We start from the raw sequence: 8120 nt of genomic DNA on the forward strand, positions 1-8120 counted from the left end.
ACGCTTTCTGTGTTCTCAGTTCTCATGCCCCTGGAAGGACCCCATGCTGACCTCAGGGACCCAGTTGTGTTTAATTGGGGTCACAGAGCTACAGAGCTGTGCCTCTGAGGCCAGACCCATCTACTGAGACATGTGTCTGGAGGTCTGCAGAGGTGTCCTTCTGTCCTGTGGATTGGTGTCACTCCAAATCGGCGATAATACAGTGCAAGAAACCCACCAAATTGGGCCTCACTCGCTGGCTTACAAACATGTTTTGGCCAGTGCTGTATTTTATTTGAACAGTTAACGTGAATGTTTCTAGGCAGGATACGTGCCCTCTCCTTCCATCTCGGCCATCTTGATCCCCCAACCCACACCCCAGAAGCTTCCCCTCCATTCCTGCTACCCTCTGTGCACTGAAGGCATTTGAGCTGACGGCCCCTGATTAAATTAGTGCTGATCTCTTCACAATCATTTTATTACATACTTAATACAATTCAAAAGAAGATCTTCCAGATCGAAAGACCCCCTCGCTCAGGTAAAGGACTGTGATCACATGTGTGAGACACAGGTTTTCCCAAGAATATTTTGCAAAAGTCTGGTCAAGCAGAAATGCTTGGTGGTTTTCTCTATAACACACATAAACCACAAGCAGGATAGCTGCTTCTCAGCGGATGCTAAACAAACACAATACTCCCCCCAAATGAACTGGGGTAAGTAAAATTTTAGAATGTCACTGAAGATGTGTTTCATAATAGGTAGAAACAGAACAGAACAACAGAATGGCCTCATTGTTCAGACTAATTTTTTTTTAAGTTTTTATTTAAATTCCGGTTAGTGAAACACACAGTGGAGTGTCAGTTTCAGGTAAACAATATTGTGATTTTACACTTCCATCCAGCATCCGGTGCTCTTTATGGCAAGTGGGCTCCCTAATCCCCCGCACCCGTGTAGCCCATCCCCACCCCTCCCCGCTCTGGTAACCATCAGATTGTTCTCTATAGTTAAGAGTCTGTTTCTTGGTCTGCCTCTCTCTCTTTTTTCCCTTTACTCATTTGTTTCTTAAATTCCACGTGTGAGTGAAATTATATGGTATTTGTCTTTCTCCGACTTTTTTTGCTTAGCATAATACACTCTGGCTCCATCCACATCATTGCAAACGGCAAGATTTCATTCTTCTTTATGGCTGAGTAATAGTCCATCGTATATAGATATCATATCTTCTTTACCCATTCATCAACTGATGGGCGCTTGGGCTTTGTCCATAATTTGGCTATTGTAAATAATCCTGCTATAAACATTGGGGTACATATGATCTATCTGAATTAGTATTTTGGTATTCTTTGGGTAAATACCCAGTAGTGCAATTGCTGGATTATAGGATAGTTCTATTTTTAACTTTTTGAGGAACCTCCACACTTTTTGCCAAAGTGGCTGCACCAGTTTGCATTCCCACAAAGGTTGCAAGAGGGTTCCCCTTTCTCCACATCCTTGCCAACACCTGCTGTTTCTTGTGTTGTTGATTTTACCCATTCTAACAGGTGTAGAGTGATATCTCCTTGTAGTTGTGATTTGCATTTCCCTGATGATGAGTGATGCTGAGCACCTTTTCATATATGTTAGACGTCTGTATGTCTTCTTTGACAACATGGAATGCTTGGGGCACCTGGGTGGCTCAGTCGGTTGAGCACTGAGTCTTGATTTTGGCTGAGATCATGATCTCATGGTTGTGAGATTGAGCCCTGCTCGGGGGTGGGGGAGGCTCCACACTGGACATGAAACCGGCTTAAGATTCTCTCTCTCTCTCTCTCTCTCTCTCTCTCTCTCTGTCTCTCTCAAATAAATAAATAAGGAATGCTGCACAAATTTTCAGGTCATCCTTGGGCAGGGCTGTGCTAACCGCTGTATGATTCTAATTTTAGTGTACGTGCTGCCGAAGCGAGCACCAGACTAATTCTTTGAAACACTTCACAAATCGGGAGACAAAAGGTTTGTTCATCCCCTACAACTGGCTTTAGGTGCAGTGAGCAAACCATGTACTACGTGGGATCCGTGGGAAATGTGGGAAAGTGAGACGATAAAACACTTAAGATGCCCCTTTACTTCTAACTGTGTTCTGGTATCAGGAAAGGACCTGGAAGTAAAAGAACAGAATCAAAACTGGATCTGAAACCTGGTCCTCTCGTTGAGGAAGAAGGGATGGCAGTATTCGAGTGTCTGCTGTGCTCTGGGAACCTGGCACCCGCGGTCGTCCCCGCGAGACCTTGGGGCTGCCTAGTCCTGCCGTTGCAAAAGAGCATATGCACGCTGAGGACAGAGGGCAAGCCCGCGCTAGTCGGCGGTGGGGTGGGCGCGGCAGTCAGGCCTCTGGGGAACCACGGCCCACACTCTCAGCGACCACACCCCAAGTCTATTTGGATTGTTGCAATTCGGCACCACCCTCCACGGCCTCCTGCGAAGCCAGGCTGAAGATTCGGTCCAGAGGCAGGTGAGTCCGAGGAGTTTTACCACCTGTCCCCTTCCCGTGGACACCCTGGCATACACAGCCCTGCGTGCAGGCAGATGATGGACATGACCCCATTGGAACACTGCTGTAGGAAGACCGACACTTGGAGGGCAGGGGTCTGGGCCAAGTGCAGACTGGCCCTGTATGCAGTTTGCTTGTGCTCTGAAGCCTGGTGCTTGGGGGAAGCTGCAAAGAGGTGGGGTCGGGGTCCCTGGGGCTCACCATGGGGCAAGCACGTGGCCATGAGATGTGCTACTGTGGTCACAGAGCTTCAAACCAAGGACAGTTTATTATTCCACAGGCACACTCTATGCGTCAACCCCCTGTGGTGCAAAATGCAGAGGTTTTCAGGTAGAGCTTGGTCAAAAGTGGAGCTGCGCAATTGCCTGTTTATTCGGGCAACAATGATTCATTGGTCCTCTGTGCCCAATTATAGTTGCACGGCCCCCAAGTCTCCACTCAAGGATTACGTTCTTCCTGGATGATTTTCTGACTCCTCCTGTGTCCTCAAAATTCAGCAGCATGACTGGAGCACGATCATTGCTCAGCGGCTGGTGTGTGGGGAGCCCCCATGATGCCTATCTCCCGTTGCTCTCGCCTCTGTGGAAGCCCTCCCCGCGAGTCTGGGCAGGGCTGATCTGCTTTGGATGAATCTAACGTGGAGAAGTGATGGGATGTCTCTCTGGAGACAAAGTTATAAAGAGCCTGGCGTCCACCCTCCATCTCGCACACCCCCCGCGCTCGGCAGCCCGTTCCAGAAGCTACCGTGTTGTGAGCAACAGAATGGGGACGCCCATGCGGCAAAAAACTGCTGTCTCCGGTGAGTGGCCAGCGGGACCCGAGGCCTGTTCACAAGCACAAGAGTGGGTTTGAGCCTTGAGACGCTGACAGTCTTGTGAGCGACCCTGAGCCAGACCCGCCCAGCCGAGCCGTTCCCAGGGCCATGGCCACACGAACTGCGAGACAAGTGTTTGGTGCTCTCACACACCAGGTTTGGGGCAGTTTGTTACACGGCAATAGATAATTGATCCAGACTTCTAAGCAAATCATGCCCAGGTGACTGGACTATCTAAAAACGCGTGCCCGTCCTGACACTCAATCCCCGCTGGCTCAGACTGACCAGAGCTCCAGGGTCCCTCCCGCCCCAGTGTCCCCTGGCAGCCCCTCGCCCTTCGCACCGGCTGTGCTCGTCCCTGCCGCCCTGCTGGAGCCGAGGCCCAGAGAGGCCCCACAGGGACGGAGCTCCTTCACAGCTGCAGAGTCTGGCATGTGCCACCATTCGCGCGGAGACGAGGAGAAGAGACAGGGCGGGGCACACGCTGCCTGCAGCCCTCGCCACTCACAGGTCAACCCCAAGTCCGGGCCCCGCCCTCAGAGCCCGCACCCAGACGACGGGGCAGTGAGGATTCCACTCGATCTGGTCACACGCAGGGCGCGGCGGTCCAGCCGAGCCCCAGACGGCAGTCTCGGTCTCCACGGTCCCTGGCCAGACCCGGTGGCAGGGATGTGGCCTCAGCTGCCACCCGACACTGCAAAGCTGTGGGCCTTCTGACGTGGCAGAGGACGGTCTCTCCAGCCTGTGGACTCATTCAGCCAGGGGGCTCAGCACCAAAACTGACAGGCAGCTTTACGAATTGCACTGGCCTGACTGACCCAGGGTTGGGAGGGGGAGGGGTGGAACTCTACACCCAGAGGCCCGGATTGGGCCGGTTGCCATGGCAACTGCCTCACAGCCCAGAACTGCCTTTCCTTTGAGACCAGTGAAGGCAGGGCAGGAGCCAGCCCATGGCACCGGCTCTCTCTCCATGTGAGCTTACGGGCATCGCTGCCTTCCCTGCCTCCCTGGCCAAGGTCAACCCAATGAGTCCAGCGTTCATGGATCTGTTATCGTGCAGAGCAGCGGGGTGGGCGCTTCTGCTCTGCCCTCCTAGAGACCCTGCTCTCCTCTTCCCCCTCAGCCTCCAGCACTCCCCAGGCAGCCCTCTGTTCCACCTAACCGTTCCTATCTTGCAAAAAAAATTCTCGGCAAGTCTCCACTTACCAATGAGACACATTCCCTGGCCATGCCCAGGGTTACGGAAAGCTTAAGAAGAAACAATTAATTGTTTCAGCAGGTGGGTGTGGGGCGGGTGGGTTAAAGGGACACTATACACAAGATATGGGTTGAGCCTCAGCTCTGAAGCCTGGGAGACAATTTTCCCAACAGAGAAGCTGAAAACAAGGACAGTCAAGGCAGAAGCGGCCACATGGAGCGGAGCAAAGGCACGGAAAGCAGACAAGGCAGGTGTGGGTGAAGGGCAATCTTGAGCGTGCCTAGATACGGGGATAAGAACCCAAGAGAACCAGCGGAGGGGGGTGGTTGGGGAGGGCCACACGGCTGTCAGCTGTGACTTACTTTGCAAGGGATCTTGAATTCCCGGCAAGGGATTTGGGGGATTGGCCTCTGGGTGGCCAGTTGTCAGTGGAGATGCTAAAGGCGGGAGCTGTTCAAATCTGACACGTGTTTTGGATGAACTCTTAATCATGTCTAACCAGTGCCTATTCATCAAAAACCTACTATGCTCCCAGCCTGTTACAAGAAAGCCAGTGCCGTAAATAAGTTTCGTGTCTGTCGCGGGTTAAACCGGTAGATCCCCATAGCAGCCCAAAGCCCCAGAGAAGCACTTGTTCACATGCAAGGGAGGTATGAAGTCTCCTATGTTGATATTTGGTCACTAAGGTCCCAGGGCAACTTTGAACATTTGAGTCTTCGTTAGTAAACTCTCATTATCCCATCGACGTGCCTGAAAGCTGTAAAAATTGTATTTCCTCGACCAGAAGGATTTATGACTGCAAGCTCTGGTTGGTTCAGACCGGCACCTGCTCTCCAGCTCCTCCGCCCCAACCCCCAGTTTTGTGAATGAAAAGGTGTGAAGTGAAAAAGGCCTTCTTCCACGCTCAAAGGAAGGTCCCTGTGTAGAGGCAAAGGGCTTCTCCCAAAGAGCACTGGGTTTACAGCATCTCGTATTTATCGTCTCCAGTCCCAGTGCTCACTAACAATGTGAATGTGGACCTTTGGCTTGACTGACTAGAATCCTGGCACCCTCGTTCAAACCAGGAGAGATAGCAAGAGCTCCCCTGTGGGGACTCGGGCTGCAAGTTTAAGCTTGTGAGAAGGCCTGTGCCCTCAGAGATGCCCCTAGTCTGTCCACATGGGGAGTGCTGGGCCATACTGGGGATACAGAGTTCTATCCAAAGCAGAGACAGGGATGGTTTTATTAGTGTGCATTCTGTCTGTGAGTAAATATATGATTCCCATCAGATGTTTTCAAATACTGAAGATCTCTTTATAAACCACTTCTGTTCTCCGGACCTCAGAACCCTCTATTGGGAACCTATTGATAACATGACCCCTAATTCCCTCTGGTCCTTTCACGGACAACCTGTTTTTGTATCCTCTGCCGGAGAAGTGCGCAGTAGAATGAATGAATGAGACACAGTCCTTGACGTTCCTGGGGAAATCGCGACTGAGGATTGTCAAATCCGTTGAACCAGTCCCTGGGTACGTATTTGTATGAAGATTCCCCAAGCCCCTGATCCGATGGATTGGCAGAATATCACCCATGGAAGGGGACAGACAGCTGTCGAGTCACACAAAGGGTGCAGAACAAAGCATATGTTCCACTCAGACAGCTGATTGTGGAGTGCTGAGGAAACGCATCTACTTACCACTCAAGTGTCAGATTTCACCACCGATACTTGTTGCCATAGTGTTTGTTTTAATTTTGTTCCCCCAATTCACGTGCTGTTTGATTTGGTAATTGGCCCATGTATTTCCGGCTGGTATGAGTCTCGAACGGGCCAGGCAATGGGTTCTTCCTGCAACCCAGCCACGGGATGGCTTTCACCCTCAGGACAAGCGGAGAGGAGATTCTGGCTCTGACCACCTCCCAGGGAGGGCTGTCCGCTTAGACACGCCCCCAGCAGGCATGGCCGCTGTATTCATTCATGTGTATTCAGCCCAGCGCGGAGGTACGCAGCCCCTCCCTCACCGTAAATATGATATTCAAAGGCTCCCTCTGTTTTCACATCTGCAAGCATCGCTCTTATTTAAATAATGTTCCGACGGCCTCGGGGGCCCGCAGGTCCTAAGCAGAGCAGCACCAGCTTGCCAGGTGCCCCAACCCGTCCCCTGCGGCGGCCCGCAGCCCCCGCTGCTCTGGGCCAAGGTGAAGCTTGAGTCATCAGGCTGAAGCTTGGGCCGGTGTGACTTGTGACATCCTCCACAGAAACCAGGGGCATCGAATCACGTCCTCTGTCAAGCTGCATTGAGACTCACATCCACCCCGAGCTATCAGCATACCCGAGAAAGTTCCAGAACTGCAGAGGTGAAAACAGACCTCAGGTGCCCGATGTGTGATATGGCTTTCTCTGGTAGATCTGCATGTTAATCAGGGAATTCTCTGTTCCTCCCAACAACCGCAATGACACTGAAAATAATAAAATAACAGCAGCAACAAGTATTATTATGCAGCTGTGTTGGCTTCAGTTACCTGGGAAGCGGAGCTGAGACCAGAGGTTGATTCGGGAGGTGAGGAAACGCTGGTGGGGTGGGAGGAGACTCAGGGAGGGAGACGCCTGGTGCCCATCTCCTGGGGCTGCCTTAGCAAAAGTGACTGCGAGCGGCCGGGAACAGCCGGAGGCTATCCTCTCACACACATGGAGGCCGGAAGTCTGAAATCAAGCTGTGGGCAGGGCCGTGCTCCCTCAAAGTCCTCCAACAAGGATCCTTCCTGCCTCGTCCGGCTTCTGCTGCTCCAGGTGTCCTTGGGCTGTGGCTGCGTCCCTTTAAGCTCTGCTTCCCTAGTTACACGGCATCTTCCCTCAGAGAAAGGAAGTTCCAAGAAGTCCCCGTGATGAGCAAGGAGCAGAAGTCTATTTTCCCCAGAGCCTGATCCCTGAACTAACATCCTAGATCCCCTGGATGCGAAACAAGAAAGTACCGCGGGGCATTCGTCATCCCTGCCTGCTTCTGCTCTGAGACACACTGTCCAGCAATCACAGAGCTGAAGGCTACCCCAGACCACCTGATCTCAGTCATGATGAAAAAAAAACCCCAAAGCTGGGCCAGTGGGCCCAAGATTCTGAGCCAGGAGCAGAAGGGCCAGGGACAAGGGTAACAAGAATCCTCTGCAGCTGCCCTGTCTCCTTTCCTGTGTTGGGCTTCGGCGAGTGGGTATCTCAGACTCCAGACAGCTCACGAAATTACCAGTCCAGCTTTACAGATGAGGAAGCTGATGAGAAACATCACTGCATCTGACAGATCCTAGTCACGGGGGAAATGACTATGAGAAAACGTGGCTGCCCATTTGGGGGAAAAATAATAACGAAGCCATATCCTCTCCTCATCCTTCATATCAAAATAAATTCCATATGGATCATAACAATAATGCAAAAAACTTAGATTAAAATCACTATAAAGGATTTGGGTGAATACATTCATAATCTTGTGATATGAAAAGCCATTTTAAGTATGTCGACACAGCCAGAAAAGTATTTTAAAGAAATAGTAGTATGGCCAAGAAACACAACAAACAAAGCTTATAGAAAAAATGACATCAGGAGAAAGGTATTTTTAGATAATATTCTTAATGTA

General features: G+C 51.3%; 1 non-coding gene across 1 annotated transcript; it reads right to left on the reverse strand.

Moving 5' to 3' along the window:
• Positions 1 to 1822: 1822 nt before the first annotated feature.
• On the reverse strand, positions 1823 to 1925 carry LOC131486430 (U6 spliceosomal RNA). The gene has a single exon (XR_009249335.1). It is a non-coding gene; the product is annotated as a U6 spliceosomal RNA (small nuclear RNA).
• Positions 1926 to 8120: the final 6195 nt, after the last annotated feature.

Source organism: Neofelis nebulosa, chromosome 9 (genome assembly GCF_028018385.1).
Source record: "Neofelis nebulosa isolate mNeoNeb1 chromosome 9, mNeoNeb1.pri, whole genome shotgun sequence".
Lineage (NCBI taxonomy): Eukaryota > Metazoa > Chordata > Mammalia > Carnivora > Felidae > Neofelis > Neofelis nebulosa.